This window comes from Pinus tabuliformis, chromosome 7 (assembly GCF_031772625.1).
Source record: "Pinus tabuliformis cultivar Carrire ecotype Pingquan chromosome 7, CPIR1, whole genome shotgun sequence".
Classification (NCBI taxonomy): Eukaryota; Viridiplantae; Streptophyta; class Pinopsida; order Pinales; family Pinaceae; genus Pinus; species Pinus tabuliformis.
Window position 1 is genome coordinate 1831872811 of NC_142293.1, and position 21400 is coordinate 1831894210.

The window sequence follows — 21400 nt, forward strand, 5'->3', positions numbered from 1 at the left end:
ATATACACATAGTTCATTGCATAAAGATACACATGTTTGGGACCTTTGATTAACATTGATCAACAAGCCTACTCTAAAAAGGTATGAACAGTCGAGTAAGCTAATGATCAGAATCTTGGGGGGGTGGCAAGATCTGAGTAATTGTCACACTAAGAAAAGAATGAAAGTAAACCCAAACCAGAAAATAATTCAGTAACTAGCTTTTATTAGATCAAAAAATGATTTTTGCAACTACATTATGCTATATGATTTATCCTCTTACAAAAAGAGGCTTGTTATTTATAACATTGTTTAGTTATATTACCATGTATGGGAAAATACCATGGGTAGATTTCCATTCGGATCATTACCATGGATACCATGGGCTGATTTCCATTCAGGTCATTCCTTCCTCCTTAGGAAGTAATGGTCCCCATTGCATGAAGTTCCCTCAGGAGAAGATTTTGTCAAAGATGAGTTTTGGATGACCAAGTGTTGTCGAATCTAAGGGTTTTGGGTGGTTGACCCATAACCAAGGATTTTTGGATGACCCGTAACCATGATGCACGAAGATTTAATGATAGAGACACCCTGTAATGCTTTTGAGCCAACTATGAGATTGACAGTGTGTGGATAAGAAAATGGATTTCACTGGAAAGGGTTTTGCATGGTTGACCCATAACCATGATGAATGTAGAGCCGAGGATAGAGATACCCTATAATGTTGGTGGGCCAACTGTGAGGTGGAAAGTGTGTGGCCGAGAAAATGGAATTCGTTGGAAAAGGGTTTTGTGTGGTTGACCCATAACCATAATGAACGAAGAGCTGATGATAGAGATAACCTGTAATGATGGTGGGCCAACTGTGAGGTGGAGAGTGTGTGGCTAAGAAAATGGACTTCGTTGGAAAATGGACTTCAGGAATAATGATTTTTGAGGGCTTTCTAGAAAAAGGTTCCATTGGAAAGCTGATATCTGCTTCTGATCACAACATGGCTTTTGGTGCAATAGCTCAATATCATTTGGTTTCTCTTGGTGTCATGCCTTTGGGTAGACCAACTAAAAATATTTACACTTCTCTGGGCCTCTCACTAGCCTTGACGAGTGGAATCGAAGGGCAAGGCAAGGTTGGAGCAAGTGTTGGTGAGTGTGAGCAAGGAAAAAGCAAAGACGAGGAGTATGAGAGTAGATCCGACAGTGACGATATGGATGGTGGATCTGGAGATGACCAAGATGCAGCAGACAATCCCCCTCGCAAGAAATGATATCACAGACACAGTCTTCAGCATATTCAAGAATTGGAAGCGCTTTTCAAGGAGTGCCCATATCCTGTTATTCTTGGTGTGATTTCCTTTGAAAAGCAGAAACTTCGCATTGAGAATGCCCACTTAAAAGAAGAGTTGGATCGACTGTGTGCACTAGAAGGGAAGTTATCTGGCAGACCCATTCCTTTAATTCCATCTGTTCCATTCATGCCCAAATCATCCCTAGACCTTGGATTCGGTAGCATGCCCACTTCGTTGCCCTTAGCTAGTGCAGACTTGATGCACGAACCTGTTGGTGCTCGAACATGAAACATAATAGGTATTGAGAGGTAGATGTTGGTTGAACTTTCTTTGGCATCCATGGAAGAGTTGTTCAAGATGGCTCAAGCAGATGAAACCATTTGGATTATGAACCTGGATGCTGGTAAAGAAACTCTCAACAATGAAGAATACATGTGCCAATTCCCTTCCATCATTACGCCAAAACGTATAGGCCTTGCCACTAAGGCTACTAGAGAAACTGGCATGGTGATCACAAACAACTTGAATCTTGTTGAAACACTCATGGATATGGATCACTGGAAGGAAGTGTTCCCCTGCATGATATCCATGGTAGCCATAGTCGATGTAATATCGAGCGGAATAAGCAGGTAAAGGAATAGTGCATTGCAACTGATGTATGCAGAATTGCAAGTGCTTTCACCGTTGGTTCCTGCTTGAGAAGTTTACTTTCTTTGATTCTGCAAACAACATGTTGAGGGCGTATGGGCAGTGGTGGATGTATCTGTTGATGGCCTTCGAGATAATTCACCTATAGGATTTATGAAATGAAGGAGGTGTTAAAATAAGATAATTACTCCTGCATGAGGAGTTAGCTAAAAATAGAGAGTCAGTTAACTGAGTGATTGCATGAATGAGTGTTTGAGTGTTGAGTCAAGTCGAGTTAAGTGATAGACAAATTTGAGTGTGTGATTGCATGTAGTTGCATGTCAAGATATTTTAGGTAGTTAGCTAGTTGGAAAAGGTTTAAATACCCTTCACCGAGTTCATTGTAATTATCATATTTTGTGTGATCAATAGAAGAGCAGCCACTCATGCTTTATGTGTGAATTGTGTTTTGTCTCCTCTGCCTTTCCAACAAATTGGTATCAGATCGAGGTTTAACAAACTAAATTGCAAACTCTGATCAAGAAAGAGCATCCGCTGCAGCCGTAGTCTGTAGAGTCCCACTGTGTGAAGAGTATCAAAAGTTTTTGGGCATCATAGCCATCGTCGTGAGCAATAGAGTTGTGGTCTTTGAGTCACCTTACAAAACCACAACAGAGCCAAAGAGGTAGAGAGCCTACAGCCATAGCTTGTAGTGCCAAAGTGTGTGAGGAGAAGTCACGGGAAAAAAGTTCTGCCTCGCCATCCGCAACTGTCATCAGTTCTTTGAGAATCGATAAGGCCTTGATAGTTGCGACAGACTCCAAGAAAACTCAACACAACAAAATAAGCCTGCTCTTTTCGAAAAGTAAATAGTAGGGTATATGTGAAAACTAAGTTTGAGATTCATTGCATGGATAAAGGGCTTTTATTAATTGGTTTATGAAGATCTATAAAAGAATTTTTTTTTAAAGTTGCAGTGAAAAGTTGTTTTAAGTTTTTTCAAGGGTTTTTTTCAAAGGTTTTTGAAAAAAAAAATTTAAGTTTTTTTTTTGAAATAGAAAACTTAAAGTTTTTAAAAGGGGTATTTAAAAAAAAAGAAGCTTTGAAAATCTTATTAAAGGAGAAGTTTTTTAAAGTTTTTTTTTGAAGAGAATTAGTTTTTGGAGAAAAATGGCTTTTTCAAATTTCCAGCCCCAGTTCCTACAGTTTACAAGAAAATATTATGACGTGTGGGCCATCAAGATGGTGACAAGTTTGGGTTTTCAGAACCTATGAACGAAGAAGAAGAACAAGCTCTCAGTAATGCAGAAAGCGAACAATGGAAGAACGACAAGAAGAAGAATGCGTATGTAATGCAACTTATTCAACATGGAGTGGACCTAGCAGTGTTCCAGAAGATTATGACCATGTCTTCAGCAAAAGTAGCATGGGATACTTTGGTGAAAAACTATAAAGGTATGGCCAAAGTCAATATTGTTAAGTTGTAGAATACTAGGAGAGATTTTGAAAGTGTGTAGATGAAGGAGACAAAGGACATCGATTCTTTCATGAATCAGGCCATAACTGTTGTAAATCAGTTAAATATTTATAGTGAAGATATAAAATATCAAAGATTGGTTGAGAAGGTCCTCTGATATTTGTCTACCAAATTTGATGTTGTGGTAGCAACCATAGAAGAAGCTAAGGATTTGGCATCATTGACAGTTGATGAGCTGATGGGATCACTTCTATCGCATGAGGCAAGGATAGATAGAAATAAGGATTCCACTTTAGAGATCGCTTTCAAAAGTCAGGTTTCTATTTCAAGAGATAGAGGTCACGGCAAAAGTAGGACAAGAGGAAGAGGACGAAGCGGAAGATATGGTGGTCAGAGAGATGACCGAGAAGAGCATGAACATGCAAGTAGAAGCAACTACAAAAGCTTCAACAATAATCAAAGAGTTGACAAATCAAAGGTGAGATGTTATTACTGCAATAAATTTGGTCATTATGCTCTTGATTATAGGAAGAAAATAGCTGATCAAGGGAACCAAAGAGCTAATGTCACTACAGAGAGCACTAACTCCATGTTCCAAGCTTGCCATACCATGCATGAACCTTATACTAGTGTGTGGTTGTTAGACAGTGGTTAAAGTAACCACGTGACAGGCAACGAGGATTTGGTTGCAAATTTCGATCAATCTGTGAAAACAGAGGTAAAGTTGGGGACTGACAAGATTGTGGAAGTAGATGGCAAAGGAGTGGTCAACATTCTGACCAAGCAGGGGGAGCCAAAGACAATCTCAGAGGTATATTATGTTCCTAGTATCAAACATAATTTGTTAAGTGTTGGTCAATTGACACAGAAAGGATACAGAGTTATCTTTCAAGGTCAAGAAGTTGTTATATATGACAAGCCCCCAAGCAAGCAACTGATAGCAAAGGTGCAGATGACGAGGAACAAACTCTTTCCTCTAATTTTGAATTATAGTGGTCAAGTGAGTTCTTTTACAGTTGCATTTTCTGATGATTATTGGTTATGGAACTTTCGATTTGGACACTTGCACTTTTCTGGTTTAAGATTGTTGCAGAAGAAACAGATGGTCAGAGGATTGCCTCCCATCAAAGAACCTGCTAGTACTTGTGAGTGTTGCATCTTGGGAAAACAACACCGTGAAATTTTTCCAAAGGGACTTGCATACAGAGCAAAGTAACCTCTTGAGCTAGTGCATACAGACTTGTGTGGACCTATGAGGACATAGTCGATTGCTAGGAGTTTCTACTTCCTCACTTTCATTGATGACTACAACAGAAAGACTTGGGTTTACTTTTTGAAGCAGAAGTCTGAAACTTTTGCAAAATTCAAATAATTCAAAGCCTTAGCAGAGAACCAAAGTGATCGACAGATCAAAGTATTGAGGTCAGATCATGGTGGAGAACATGACTCAAAGGCATTCCATGATTACTGCAAACAACATGGGATCAAAAGACAATTTACAACCAGGTACACACCGCAGCAGAATGGTGTAGCAGAGAGAAAGAATAGGACAATTATGAACATGGCAAGAAGCATGTTGAAAGGAAGAAACTTGTCTAATGAGTATTGGGCAGAATCAGTTTCATGTGCTATTTATGTGATCAATAGATCTCCTACAAAGAGTGTGACGAAGAGAGTACCAGAACAATCATGGTCAGGTATGTATTGCAGTGTATCTCATCTAAGAGTATTTGGATGTGTAGCTTATGCACATGTGCCTAAGGAACGAAGAGGAAAATTGGATGATAAAAGTGATAAATGCATATTCATTGTTTATAGTGAGTAATAAAAAGCTTACAAATTGTATAAACCTGTCACAAAGAAGACCATAATTAGCAGAGATGTTGCGTTCAAGGAACAAGAGTCATGGAATGGAACTATAGACAAAACAACTAATGCACAAGTGCCACTAATGGAAGAAGATGATGTAGCAGAAAAGGAGCAGAAAGAATCACAGGTGAAGACACCAAACAGAAACACACCAACAAGGACTCCAAGATTTTTAGAGTAGCATGGATCTTCAAGCAGATAAATAGATGAATATTCTCCTAACAATCAATCAAGTGATGAACCAAGCAATGGTAAGAGAAAGATGAGAAGTCTGAAAGATATTTATGATGATTTGGATGTTCAACTTTTGCATTGTTGTCATTCCAACCTTCTTCGTTTGAAGAAGCAATCAAAGATGAAAATTAGGTGCAAGCCATGGATGAAGAAATTGAAGCTATTGAAAAGAATGACACATGGGATTTGGTTGATTTGCCAAAGGAAAAAAATCTCATTGGTGTGAAGTGGGTGTACAAGAAAAAGTTGAATGAGAAAGGTGAAATTGATAGATTTAAACCAAGACTTGTAGCAAAAGGATTCTCGCAACAACCGGGAATAGACTTTGGAGAAACGTTTGCTCCGATAGCCAGATTGGATACTGTGAGAGCAGTTCTAGCCACAACAGCTCAGAACAAGTAGAAAGTATATCAGATGGATGTGAAATCGGCCTTCTTGAATGGAATTTTAGAAGAAGAATTTTATGTGCAGCAGCCTCTAGGATATGAAGTTGAAAGTAATGAAGACAAAGTTTACAGGTTGAAGAAAGCGCTCTATGGACTGAAGCAAGCGCCTAGAGCTTGGTATAGCAGAATTGACAGTTACATGATCAAGAATGGATTTTGCAGAAGCAACATTGAGCCTACCTTTTACACAAAGGTAAATAAGCATGGACAGATTTTGATTGTTTTCTTATATGTTTATGACATGATTTTTACAGGTGATTTTGACATAGATGAATTTAAAACAGCCATGATGAAAGAATTTGAGATGATAGATCTTGGTCTCATGAAATATTTTCTTGGCTTAGAAGTTGAGCAATCTGAAAAAGGAATTTTTATTTGTCAAAATAAATATTCCAAAGATTTGTTGAAAAGATTCAGGATGGAAAACTGCAAAGCTGTCCCTACACCAGTTGCAACAGGGACAAAGTTAAGCAAGGATGATGAAGGATCAAATGTTAATCCAAATTTATTCAAAAAATTGGTTGGTAGCCTCATGTATCTCACAGCTACAAGACCGGATATCATGCAAGGAGCGAGTTTGATTCCCATATTTATGGAGACTCCAAAGGACACACATTGGAGTGCGGGAAAATGAATTCTGAGATATATAGCAGGAACTAGAGATTGTGGCATTATGTATGCAAGCATAGAAAAGAAGGATTTGATTGGATACACAGATAGTGATTTTGTAGGCAGTTTGGATGATAGGAAGAACACTTATGGTTTTGTGTTCCACCTTGGTTCAGGTGTGATTTCATGGGCATCTAAGAAGCAACCCATTGTGACACTTTCGTCAGTAGAAGTAGAATATGTAGCAGCAACATCAACAACATGTCAAGCAGTGTGGTTAAGAAGAGTGCTTGATGGACTCAAGCAAAAAAAACAAGGATCAACAACAATATATTGTGACAATACCTCAGCGATTGCACTATCCAAGAATAGTGTGTTTCATCAGAAGAGCAAGCATATTGATACGAGATATCACTTTATTAGAGAACTTGTGAGAAATGGAGAAGTTCACGTGAAGCCTTGTAAATCGAGTGATCAATTGGATGATATATTTACTAAGTCATTAGCACAAGATGTGTTTGAGTTTCATAGAAGAAACTTGGGTGTTGTAAGCCTAGCTGAGACATAGACCAGCAAGCATGTTTGAGTTGTCATGAGTTATGTTTTAGTTTAGCAGTCGTAATTAAGGGGGAGTGTTAAAATAAGATAATTACCTGCACGAGGAGTTAGCTAAAAACAGAGAGTCAGTTAACTGAGTGATTGCATGATTGAGTGTTTGAGTGTTGAGTCAAGTCGAGTTAAGTGATAGATGAATTTGAGTGTGTGATTGCATGTAGTTGCATGTCAAGATATTTTAGGTAGTTAGCTAGTTGGAAAAGGTTTAAATACCCTTCACTGGGTTCATTGTAATCATCATATTTTGTGTGATCAATAGAAGAGAAACCACTCATGTTTTATGTGTGAATTGTGTTTTATCTCCTCTGCCTTTCCAACAGGAGGTTTCCTTCTGGTTTTTTTTATTCAGAACATGCCCAATGGGTATTCCAAGGTGACATGGGTAGAGCATGCGAAGTATGATGATCATGGAGCGCACAGGCTTTACTATTTTCTGTTAAATTCCGAGATGGCCTTTGGAGCACATCACTGGCTGGAAACTTTACAAAGTTAGTGTGAGTGTCTTTTTATTCTCATAGCAACAACAAACATTCTAGCAAGAGATTCCACAACCATACCAACTCCAAATGGGTGTCGCAACATGTTGAGACTTGCGCAATGTATGCCGAATAATTTCTGTGCCGGAGGGAGTGCGTCGACTATACACACCTGGAATAATCTCTCTGGTAACATTGATGACAATATTCATGTTATGACAAGAAAGAGTGTTGATGACCCTGGAGAGCCACCTGGCATCGTGCTGAGCGCAACCACATCAGTGTGGCTTCCCGTTTATTTGCAAATATTATTTGATTTCTTAAGGGATGAGAGACTTAGAAGCAAGTGGGATATACTGTCAAATGGAGTTCCAATGCAAGAAATGGCTCACATTATGAAAGGATAGGATTCAGGCAACTACGTTTCTCTTCTAAGAGCAAGTGCCATGAATTCTAATCAAAGTAGAAACATGTTGATCTTGCAAGAGACTTACATAGATTCATCGAGGTCTCTTGTATTTTATGCTCCAGTGGACAACCATGCACGTGGTTATGAGTGGTGGTGATCCAACTTATGTTTCCCTCTTACCCTCTAGTTTTACCATTCTTCCAGACATACCAGAATGCAGGCCCCTTGCACTAAACCCTACTGGAAATGGCATTGGTCACATAGATCTGTCAAAGGTCAAACGATTGAAGCAAATTTCAAAGAACTGGATAACTCTGATCCTCGGTTTCTTATGGGATAAAAATCTATAGGACCATATAACCCTCTTCTGCTAGCATTTCGTCACAAAATTGGTGTCATCCATGATGAATGACTTAGACAGAACATGATAGAATCAGGCAGGTTGATATCATCACATTTAACAATGCCCAAAGTTCTGGTAGAAAGTAGGTTTATACTACTTTAAAATATTTCTTTTACGCAACCAATGACCCAACCAATTGAATAAGCTCCTGCAGAACATTGACGTCTTGTACCCACACACAAAATTTATAGCCAAAACTTGACATCAAACAACCAGATATGCATATCATGAACTCATCAAGAACTCATTCAAGGTCTACATTAAATAGAAACCATCAGCACCAAATTAGATCTGGGGAAAAGAATTAGGTTAGGAAACTCCTACTCTGATACTATTGATCCAGATCTTGTGGGGGCCCCAAGATCTGAGTAATTGCTGCACCAGGAAAAGAACGAAAGTAAACCCAAACCAGAAAATAAATCAGTAACTAACTTTTATTAGATCAACAAATGATTATTGCAACTACATTGTGCTGGATGATCTGTCCTCTTCCAAAAAGAGGCTCGTTATTTATAACATTGTTTAGTTACATTACCATGGGCGGGAAAATACCATGGGCAGATTTCCATTCAGATCATTACCATGGGAAGATTTCCATTCGGATCAACTAATGTGAGAGGAACACTTATCTCAACGAAAATAACCACTGAATTAGGGACGATGGTTCTCGAACCAACCATAGACGACTACAACCAGTTTTCTTATGCGACGGTCACCCCCGAGCCATATTCCATGGATGGAGAGGACCACTCTAGTGGTGAAATGATGCTTCCAGTTGGACTAGAAATCCCATAAATGTTTCCTAACAACCATAGCTCCTCTGCGCTGTCTCCAAGTGGGTACATGAATCAACCTTCACTTGAATCTCTCAGTAATTCCAACTCAACCTCTGGAAGAACATCCTACTTCCTCACATAACTCAACCCCTCCACTTAGTAAACTATCCATTGTTCAAACTCAACCTCCTAGTAGTTAGTGTATAATCTATCCCAAATATTGTAAGCCAATAAGATTGATCCATCGAGTTCCTTGTTTCCATTTCTTTTGTTAGCCTTGTAATCTCTTTCTTTCCAATGAACTAAATGCCACATAGTTCCTAACTCCTTATCTACCATCTATCCCAAACAACATATCCTCCACAACCCTGGAATTAGTGTCCCTTGAATCAACCCATGTTTAGTTTATTTAATTTACAATAAGTAGGGAAATGTAATTGGGATTATTACAAAATCCCTGTTAAAATTTTTGTATCCAAAATGCCCCAACCTCCTCCATCGTATGAGCTATTTATGACATATGAACTAGGTGAAGTGTCCTCATCTGACTGTGACCAGCCCATAGAAATTTGGCAATGATTGCATCTATTTTATGTATGATCTCCATAGGAAGCATAAATAAATGCATCTAGTATAGTGAAATAGTTTGAAGAACAAAGTTGATCAATATCAATCTCCCACCAAGTGATAGCCATTTGTTCATCCACACAACCAACTTCTTGTTGAACTTACTAATCAACCAATCCCAATCCTGAATGCCATAATTTTTTGTTTTAATTTGAATCCAAGGTAACTAAAACCCTCATTTATGTGAATCAAGTTTATCTCAAAGATGCGACATATATCCTTGATCACTGTCTCATCCCTAGAACCCACAATCAATTTTGATTTTTCCTTGTTCATAAAGATACGTAAAGCATCCCAAGAGGATGTAAGGATCATATGAAAGTGATTGCATTCATTAACATGACCTATCCATCAAATATTAAATCATCCATGAACATCAAATGAGTGATGTTGGTGTGCCTTGTCAACCAAACTCCCTTTATCAAGCCCTTGGATCTTACATCATCAATATTCCTACTCAAGCCATCTATAACAAGCAAGAAAAGGAGTGGCGACAATCCATAACCTTGTTGGAGACCCCTTCACGCCTTAAAAATAAACAATGGGAGACCATTAATGAAGATGAAAAAATTTGCAGAAATAACACATGCCATAATCCATTCAATATTCTAATACCGAAGCCCAATCTTGTGGAGGATCAAACACAAGAATTCCCAATCAACACTATCATAATATTTTACCAAATTGATCTTCATCAAGCATGGCTTTAGCTTTCGAACCTTTATGGAATGAAGACATCCATGAGTAATTGCAACCGTGAATTTGTCTCTAATCTAGGAAGCCAAACTATTCTGATGATATGTTCTTTGACATAATATTTTTTAGTCTATTAGAAATTAGTCTAGAAATCACTTTGTATACATAATTAGAAAGAGAAATGAGTCTATAATCTGCAAAAGAAGATGGCATTGACTTCTTTAGAATTAGTGCAATAAACGTAGTATTAATGGATCCATAAATGTAGCATTAATACTTAGACTCCTCTACCACTGCCAAAAGGTTTGGACTGAGACTTTTTTCCTTGACCTATGAACATAAAACCTCAATCAACTCTTCCTTCATAATCACTCTCCCCAATTGTACATGATCTTCTGCTACAAATGTAATGCCCTCCTCCCATATCTACCCAGGTAATCGGCCAACCGGGGTAAACATGTGACGAGAGGCTACTATGATATGATTCAACCTCCTAGGTATCCTTTAGCAAGTGGAATCGACAGAAACCCATCAAACATACCTTCCACATCAACAACAACAACACTCCCAAGAGCCATCCCAATAACAAAGGTATCATGCCCCTGGGTCCCACTTAGTTTTTAGACTACTTGAACCTTGGATGCTCCCATGATATGGGCATGCCAGTGTACAAAAGGATATGGATACTCCCACAAGCCTGCATGCCTGCGTCCAAAGACTTTTTCTAGCATACTTGTGCCAGAATTCGCGGGATTTAAGGCACCTTTTAAGCCCATAATTTCGACCACTGCCTAGAACTTGTTGTAACTTCTGGAATCCATCAAACACATGATGACAAGACTAATAAACCAAAAACAAACTCCAAGACTAGTCCTGATCATCCCCATCTGGGACTAACATTCTATCAAACACTTGACATCAATGCAATCTACAGGCCTAGGATACAAGATAGAGAATGAATGATTGAAAACTATTATGAGACATGACAAGGAGAGTCACCACCTTCTCCCTTGAATTTTTATGACATCAATTAGGTATTACATCCATCATTTTAACAATTACAAGTAAATACATGAAATAACCATGACATGAACCAGTTAATTAACCATTCTTATAGCCAACATAAAACCATGGAAATAAAATTGAAATAACAACCATTAAATCCACATATAAACAAGTACAAAAGCAAGAGAACTTTGCATTTATTAAACATAGGAAAATCTGACCAGGTTTGAGACTTCCACGTACCACTCGATCGTCCACATGGCTGAACCAAATATTTATTTCATCTAGTCACTCCCATGCCATATTCCAATGTAAATTTGGGATCTCCTGGATAAACCAATCCAAAAACAACCAATGGAATCCAGAGGCTAAACTACATCCACCCTCACCAAACCTTGATCACAGCAAAACTGGTGCTCTGATCACAAAACCAAACTGAACTTGTAACGCCATCCAGAATCCATCACTATCCTTGAGGAATTTTCCATCTCATTTTCTCTTAGGCTTTACTGCAATCCAATCCTAGATCACTAAGCCCTAAACCAAGACACCTCCCTCAGGCTTTACCATATATCCCTCCAAAACTGGTCAAGGGATTCCTAGGCCTTTTGGAATGAACGTTGAGACCCCCTCTACCCTGGATTCTAAAATCCATCTGAAAATTCCAAAGCTCAAAACTGAGATCAACATCCCAACACACCATGACACCTAGAAAAAGGAAAGGCTAGGTTCAAAACCACTATCATAACCTAGAAAAACCATGCCACCGACAACAAGAGAACCATACACCAACAGGTAAAGTCATGCATGTCAAAACCAGCTAGGAAATCACACATGCATTATGTTACCTGCAAGTATTCCTGTTGAAGTTGCTTGATCCTACTCTTCCTTTCTTGATCCTTGCTTTCCTTGCTTTCCCTTTTCCTTCTTTTCCTTCCTTGCTCCAAAGCTAGAGTGCTCAAAGAAAATTTTGTGTCCAAGAGTGAGAGAGAGAATAATGGGAGAGCTCCAAAACTGAATTGACCAAAAGCTTACACTAACCAAGACTACACTAACCAAGCCTACACTGACCCTCATAAGCCTTTTTATCAATCAAGCCTCTATTTTCTTCAATTTCCATTATTTTCCTTCATTTCCTCCTCACATGCAACCTGTGACCTTTCACCTTAATTTTCTCCTAGTTTCCTTTATTTTCATAAATAAATGAGCCAAAAATGCCTTTTTGCCTATTTAATGCCTTTTCAAATTTCCTTTAGCCATAAACACATCCAGTGATGCCCACTAGGCTATCTTTTCTTAATATACAGCTTGGAATATGTGTCCCTTACCTGTGGTCTTATTTTTGCATTTATTAACTTTTATTACTTGGAATTTTCACTAGGGTTGTTACAACCCCCCCCCCCTGGGGAACACCATCCTCGGTGTTAAACCACACCAAGACCTCAACAAAATCACTGAAAAGCAAACTTACTGTCCATGGAGATTTATAACTTAGCTCGTTGTAGTATTTACAATGAATGACCTGCTCAAAAGAAAAACATCATGACAACATGAAAACTTACTGTGTACTGGAGCTTTATAACACAACTCATTACATTATTTACAATAACCACATATACACATATGCACATTTGCTAGACCAGCAAATAAAAGGATATGATGCCCGTATCAATCAACAAGGGAATCCAGAGGCTCACACCTCCACCCTTAAAGTAATACCAGGATTCACCTCCTTCCCAGCAAGTCCAGAATCCACTGCTATAGTCAAACTACATCCAATGTACAACGCTACAATCCTACACCACTTTTCCTCTTAGTGAACAATTACCAGCTCATTTTTCCAGTGCGCACTCCCAATGTGCATCTGATTCCATCTGGCAATGCTCATGACCAACATGTATGTAACACTAGACGTACGCAACATCACATGCATGACATGTACACGACACCACATGTACACAGTAACATATGCACAACATGTACACAACACCACCTGCACACAACACCATATGTACAACATGTACACAACACCACATGCTCACAACAACACTTGTACAATCATGCACACAACACCATATGTACATAGCACCACATGTACGACATGCACACAACACCACATGTACATAACATTGCATATCTAACATGTACATAGCATCATATGTACACATCACTACATATCCAACATGCGCACAACATCACACGCACACAACGCTGCATATCCAACATGTACATAACACCATATATGCCTAACATTGCATATGCAATACTCACACAACACTATATGTACCACCCTGTACATAACATTGCATAACAAAATGTACACACACTATATATATACACAACACCACATGTGCACAACATCACAGATGAAACATGTACAACATATACAATATATGCACAACAGTAGTACCACACATTCAAAACCACGCTATCTCTACCAAGCAACTTTGCTTCTAGTGTCTCTCTTCCATCCATGCTTATCCTATCATGTTGTGCATCACGTTGTTTTCATTTCGTTGATGTATCCCTTAGCACTAGCCTGTCCATAACATAAAAATAGACATAGTATAATCACATAATATCAATTTATATCCACATGATACTGACCTCAAAGTTATGTCAGGCTACTCTTCCCACTTGATTCCTCATGAACCAGGAATATCTTCATGCCATTCACCTACATAAGCAAGCATTCCTCCACACGAATGATCCTTGGTGACCCTGTCAAAAAATGACATGCATACATACATGTATACATATAAACATCAACATAAAACAATCATGATACCTGATGACCTTGTTAGATACGTACATACATATATGCATACCTGTATACATATATAAACATCAGCATAATTGTGATCATAACATAATTACTAGATTTCATAGGGTCAAGGTTAAGAGAACTCCCTTTATCTGTGCACACCATGCACAACATTGAGGAAAATCATTCCCAACATAGCCAAGGCATATGAGCCTCAAATCCATTGACCTTACCTTTCTTGATTACCTTTCCTATGATTGTCCTAACATTGTCCATTTATACCAATGGACCCAACCGGTCCAATTGGTTGTCATACTATTGCTTTCAACTTCCCTTATACATGCACCAAGCTTCATCTAGGACTTACCTTACCTGTTGGGTACCACAACTCTACCCGAACTCCATTAAATTTCCTCTTTTCTCAATCAATTCCCAAGGCTCAAAACATAAAAGGCAAGTCAACAAATTCCCAAGGCTCACAACATAAAAGTCAAAACAAGAAACAAACAAGAATACCATGAAAACCAATCAAAACATGACATCACAACAAAGTGGCATGGACATGCATAAGACACAAACAAAACTGTTGGGTGTGGAGCCTAATTATCTTTTGTATTCAAAGGTATTGCTGCATTGGACCCCAGTTCGTAATCGGGCGCAACACCGATCATAAAATATTCGCTGCAGGGGGGCTCCAGGGGGGCAGCTGTGACCTTTTGGGAGCCCCCCTTGGCGGGGGGTTCCGGGGGCAGCGCCCCCGAAGCTAAGAATAGATGTAAAATTGCCTTGTAAAATGTTGTAATTTCATAGTCAATCTAGGCCATTCATTAGGCAGTAGAAGTTATGTTTAATTTAGGGTTTTTTGCCCTAGAAGGAAACCCCTCACTATATATGAGGGAATTGTATTGCGTCTATGTATATCTGTATTCTGAGTGAGGAAAAGGGAGGAGATTGAGAGCGAAGAGGGAGTTACAACGAATCTGCTGTAGGTTGTATCTCTTCAGTTTGCTGGATAATATAATAAAAGAAGGACTGGCTATTTCTCTGTGGACGTAGCCCAAACTGGGTGAACCACATATATCTGTGTCTCTCTTGTTTTATGCATTTTCTGTGTTTATATTTCTGCAATATTTTATGTGTTCCATTTCTCTGTAATATATAATTTTCTAACAACTAGTATCAGAGCCGACGGTCTATTTGGATGATAAACGCGCAGGAGAGAAGGGTTCCTAGTTCGAGTGGGAGCAATGGCAGAAGATGGTAGGTTTAGGGTCGAAAAATTCAACGGCCAAAACTACCAGATGTGGAAGATGCAGATGGAATATTATCTGTATCAGATAGATCTGTACCTACCATTGAGCAGAAAGACAAAGAAGCCAACGAGTATGACAGACATAGAATGGAATATCCTCGACAAAAAGGCACTTGGACAATACGGTTGTGCCTAGCGGCGACGGTAGCATTTAATATTTCAAATGAAACGACAACAGAGGGTTTAATGTCAACATTGGCCAAACTATATGAAAAACCCTCGGCCTCAAATAAGGTATTTCTTATGAAGCGTTTATTTAAATATGAAGAAGTCAGAAGGTGGATCTGTTGCAGGCCATTTAAATGATTTTAGTACAGTTACAAGTCAGTTAAGTTCTGTAGGGGTAACTTTTGATGATGAAGTTAGGGCTCTATTATTTCTGTGCTCATTGCTAGAAAGTTGGAATGGTTTAGTTATGGCCATTAGTAACTCTGTCTCTGGATCTAGTACTTTAAAGTTTGATGATGTTGTCGGTGCAATCCTTAGCGAGGAAATACGACGGAAAAGCTCCGGTGAGACATCAAGTAATGCTTTGACTGTAGATACTAGGGGAAGAAAAATGGAAAGAGGAAAGAGCCTTGGATATCGCAGTAAGTCAAGAAAAGGCAGATCCAAGTCCAGATCGGGGATAGTGTGCTAGAAATGCGGGAAGAAGGGACACCTGAAGAAATACTGCAAGTCTCGGAAGGGAAAAGAAGGAGACGTGCAACAAGAAACTAATAATGAAGCGAATGTAATAGGTGATGTGTAGCAAGATACTTTGATTCTTTCATTAGAAAATATTATTGATGCCTGGGTGGTATATTCAGGGGCCCCATTCCATTCCACACCTGATAAGAAACATTTTCATGTTTATGTTCAAGGAGATTTTGGACAGGTTCGATTGGGTGATGATAAACCCTATAAAATCGTTGGAATGGGTACAATTTTCATAAAACAACAAAATGGAAATCAATGGCTATTGAAGGAGGTAAGGAATGTTCCAGATTTGAAGAAAAATCTGATTTCAACAGGGAAGTTAGGAGGTGAAGGTTGCGTAACTACTTTCACAAATAAAACCTGGAAGGTCACTAAAGGATCCTTGGTAATAGCGAAAGGAGGAAAGGTTGGTACATTGTATTTATGCAATGGTATTTCTAATTCCGTTAATGATTTAACCTTTATAGGAGAAGATACAACATTGTGGCATCATAGGCTCGGGCACATGAGTGAGAAGGGGATGCAGATTCTTCACTCAAGAAATTTGTTGCCAGGTTTGAAGCATGTTGATTTAAAATTCTGTGAGAATTGTGTTTATGGAAAACAGAAGAGAGTCAGATTCCTTAGAGTTGGGAAGGAAAAGAAGAGCGAAAAGTTTTAGCTTGTGCATACAGATTTATGGGGACCTGCTCAGGTATCATTTCTTGGTGGATCTCGTTATTATATTACTTTTATTATTGATGCATCCAGAAAAATCCGGATTTATTGCATTCGAAAGAAATATGATGTATTTGATACTTTCAAGAAATGGAAAGCTTTGGTTGAAAATGAGACAGGAAAAAGGTTGAAGTGTCTCAGATCAGACAATGGAGGTGAATATTGCAGCAAAGAGTTTGATAGGTACTATTCAGAGAATGGAATTCGTACAGAGAAGACAGTTCTAGGAACACCACAAGAAAATGGTGTGTCAGAGAGGATGAACAGGACAATCATGGAGTGTGCAAGGTGCATGAGATTGAATGCAGGATTGTCTTTACAATTTTGGGCAGATGCTGTAGATACTGTTGTTTATCTAATAAACAAAGGGCCTTCAAGTTCCTTGGATGGTGGTATTCCAGAGGAGGCATGGATAGGTAAAAAGGTAAACTACTCTTTTTTAAATACTATTGGTTGTAAAGCCTTTATCCACATTAAAGCTTGAGGCAAAATCAAAGAAATGTACCTTTATTAGATATGGTGTTAATGATTTTGGTTATCACTTTTATGATTATGAAAAACACAAAATCATTAGGAGCAAAGATGTTATATTCAATGAAAAGGTTTTGTATAAGGATCAGCTGCAGGAAAAGAAACATGAAAAAGAAAACAGAGAATACACAGTCCTTGACGATATCACAAGAAAAGTGATGGTGCCTAAAAGTCATAATGATCAATAGCCAGAACGACAACCACAACAACAGCAAGCACCCCAAACACCTGAAAGTGGTTAGAAGATCTACTAGGATAAGTAACGATACTCTCCTTCATTATATTATGTATTGTTGACTGATTCTGGTGAACTAGAATGTTATGAAGAAGCAGTGCAGGTAGAAACCAAGAAGAAGTGGGAGTAAGCCATGAAAGAAGAGATGGACTCCTTAGCACATAATCAGACTTAGGACTTCGTTAGGTTGTCTACCGGTAAAACAACATTGCAGAATAAATGGGTTTACAAGTTGAAGGAAGAAGATGGAGGTAGAAAAAGGTATAAAGCTAGACTTGTGGTGAAAGGGTTTGCACAGAAAAAGGGTATAGATTTCGATGAAATATTTTCTCCTGTTTTTAAAATGACTTCAATCAGAACTATTTTAAGTCTAGTAGCAATTGAAGATTTGCATCTTGAGCAGTTAGATGTAAAAACAACCTTTCTCCATGGGGATTTGGAGGAAGAGATATATATGCATCAGCAATAAGGATCTGAGGTAAAAGGGAAAGAGAAACTAGTGTGCAGGTTGAAGAAGAGCTTGTATGGCTTAAAACAGGATCCAAGGCAGTGGTATCTAAAATTTGACAAGTTTATGTCTGAACAAGGTTATACTAGATGTCACTCTGATCATTGTGTTTATCTGAAAAAGCAAAATGATGGCAACTATATTATATTGTTATTGTATGTAGATGACATGCTTGTTGTAGGGTCTAACATGTAGGAAATAAATGTGCTCAAAGGAAAATTGGCAAATTCATCTGCAATGAAGGATTTGGGTGCTGCAAAACAAATTCTTGGTATGCGAATAACTAGAGACAGGAAGAATCACAAATTAACATTGTCTCAAATTGAGTACATAGAAAAGGTGTTGAAAAGGTTTAATATGCAAAATGCAAAACCTGTTAGTATACCTTTGGCTAGCCATTTCAAATTAAGTAAGGAGGCATGTCCCAAGGCTCAGGAATAAATGGCTCATATGTCTAAAGTTCCATATGCATCAGCAGTTGGAAGCTTAATGTATGCAATGGTCTGCACAACGCCTGATATTGCACATGCAGTGGGAGTTGTAAGCAGGTACATGAACAATCCAGGAAAAGATCATTGGATGGCGGTGAAGTGGATTCTCAGGCATTTGAGAGGTACCACAAATCGAGCATTATGCTTTGGTGGTTCAAACATTGCTCTACAGGGATATGTTGATGCAGATATGGCAGGTGACAGAGATAACAGGAGGAGCACTACAGGATATGTATTTACTATAGGTGGAACAACTGTCAGTTGGGTTTGAAAACTGCAAAGTGTTGTTGCACTCTCAACAACAGAAGCAGAGTATGTTGCTGCTACAGAGGCTAGTAAAGAAATGATTTGGTTACAAAGGTTTCTGGCAGAATTGGGTAAGAAGAAAGAGTTGGGTAGGTTATACAGTGACAACCAGAGTAGCATACATCTTGCAAAGAGTTTTGCATTTCATTCCAAGACTAAGCATATACAACTCAAGTACCATTTCATACGGTTAGCGTTGGAAGATGGATAGTTGAAGCTGGAAAAGATACACACTAGCCAGAATCATGCAGATATGTTAACAAAAGTTGTAACCAGGGAGAAACTGAGAATCTCCTTAGTTTCAATTGGTCTTAAAGTATGATGAAGAAGATGAGAAACAACCAGGTCCAAAGTAGAGTCATTATCCAGTAAATGAAGCAGCGGTGGAGTTGCTATAATCAGTCTCCAAGTGGGAGATTGTTGGGTGTGGAGCCTGATTATCTTCTGTATTCAAAGGTATTTCTGCATTGGACCCTATTTCCTAATGGGGCGGCAACACCTCCCGTAAAATATTCGCTGTAGGGGGGGTCCGGGGGGGGGGGGGGGGGAGGCGACTGCGACCTTTTGGGAGCCCCTCCCTGGTGGGGGGTTTCGGGGGTAGCGCCCCCGAAGCTAAGAATAGATGTAAAATTGCCTTGTAAAATGTTGTAATTTCATAGTCAATCTAGGTCGTTCATTAGGCGGAGATTTGACAGTAGAAGTTATGTTTAATTTAGGGTTTTTTGCCCTAGAAGGAAACACCTCGCTATATATGAGGGAATTGTATTGCGTCTATGTATATATGTATTCCGAGTGAGGAAAAGAGAGAAGATTGAGAGCGAAGAGGCAGTTACAGCAGATCTGCTGTAGGTTGTATCTCTTCAGTTTGCTGGATAATATAATAAAAGAAGGACTGGTTGTTTCTCCGTGGACATAGCCCAAATTGGGTGAACCATGTATATCTGTGTCTCTCTTGTTTTATGTGTTTATATTTCTGCAATATTTTATTTGTTCCATTGCTCTGTAATATATAATTTTCTAACAAAAACTACAATCAACCACAACAAATCACCAAAAGACCAAAATCACAAGACTAGCAATAGACACCATGACTCAACCCCCATGGTTCCCATTGCTTCCAAGGGAAAGCTCAACATGAACCTTCATGGGGATTTCATGGCAGCCTCTTTTCCATTCAATCCCTTGCATCATGCTACCATCAACACATAACTGTTAGTGCAAAAATAGACATATAAATACACTACTTACATTACTTTGCTGTGTCAAGAACATTTCTTTCCACTGAGCACATCCACGACATCTCTCAAGGGAGTCCAATCCTTGATGAATCTATCCATAACTAGAACCAAATTTTATACCTGTCAAATACATGTCCATGAATATAACACATATCCACATAATTTTAGACTAATTAGGGTTAAGAAGACTTCCTGTATGCAAAGCACTCATTCGTTTTGAATTAGGGTTTCCAAACAAATCTAAAGGAATTCTTACCCAATTCCTTTCATTTACCATTTACCTTGCTACATGTTATGAAACCAGCTCAAGAAAAGATAGATCAACGCCTTAGAATTCAGCCTCTTCGAGGGGGCAACCTCCTTTACATTACATAAATGAACAATTCTTGGATGATTCAAATGACAAAACCTCCTTTCTATATATAGGAGTCTAAGGAGTCACAATATAATCCAGCCGACCTAACAATAATAATATAAAGCCACAAAAATAACAATAGAGGGATTCTATGGGGCACAGAAATAACAATATGGGGGTAATAGGGGCACAACAATATAAATAAGGGGTATAACTACAATAGTAATGGGGTAATCACTAGTATTATAGGGACCCAACATGCCCCTCTCCTTCAAAAAAGTGTTGTCCTCAACGCTTGAGTAGTTCTGGATACTTCTGCATAAAACTCTGATCCTCCCATGTGGAATCTTCAGCGGATAAGTTCTTAATCTTCAGCGGATAAGTTCTTCCACTTGATAAGATACTCTGAAATTGATCGATTTCGTAGCTGTCGAGTTCTTGTTTCTGTGACTGCTTCCGGTTCCAATATAATTTTTCCTTCCTCATCAAGTTCTGGCAATATTGTTTGAACTGGGAGCTTGTCGCTTATAACCTTCTTTAAACATGAAACATGGAAAACTGGGTGCAATCGAGAAGCTGTAGGAAGCTCCAATTTGTATGCCATAGTACCAATCTTTTGCAACACCTTGTACGGACCATAATACTTTGGTGATAATTTATTATCCTTCTTAGCTTGCTTTAGGGACATTTGCTTATATGGTTGTAGCCGTA

At 38.7% G+C, this 21400-nt stretch overlaps 1 pseudogene; it reads left to right on the plus strand.

The window, feature by feature from the left end:
- Window positions 1-871: 871 nt before the first annotated feature.
- Window positions 872-8376, plus strand: LOC149255745 (homeobox-leucine zipper protein ANTHOCYANINLESS 2 pseudogene; annotated as a pseudogene).
- The last annotated feature ends 13024 nt before the right edge of the window (window positions 8377-21400 follow it).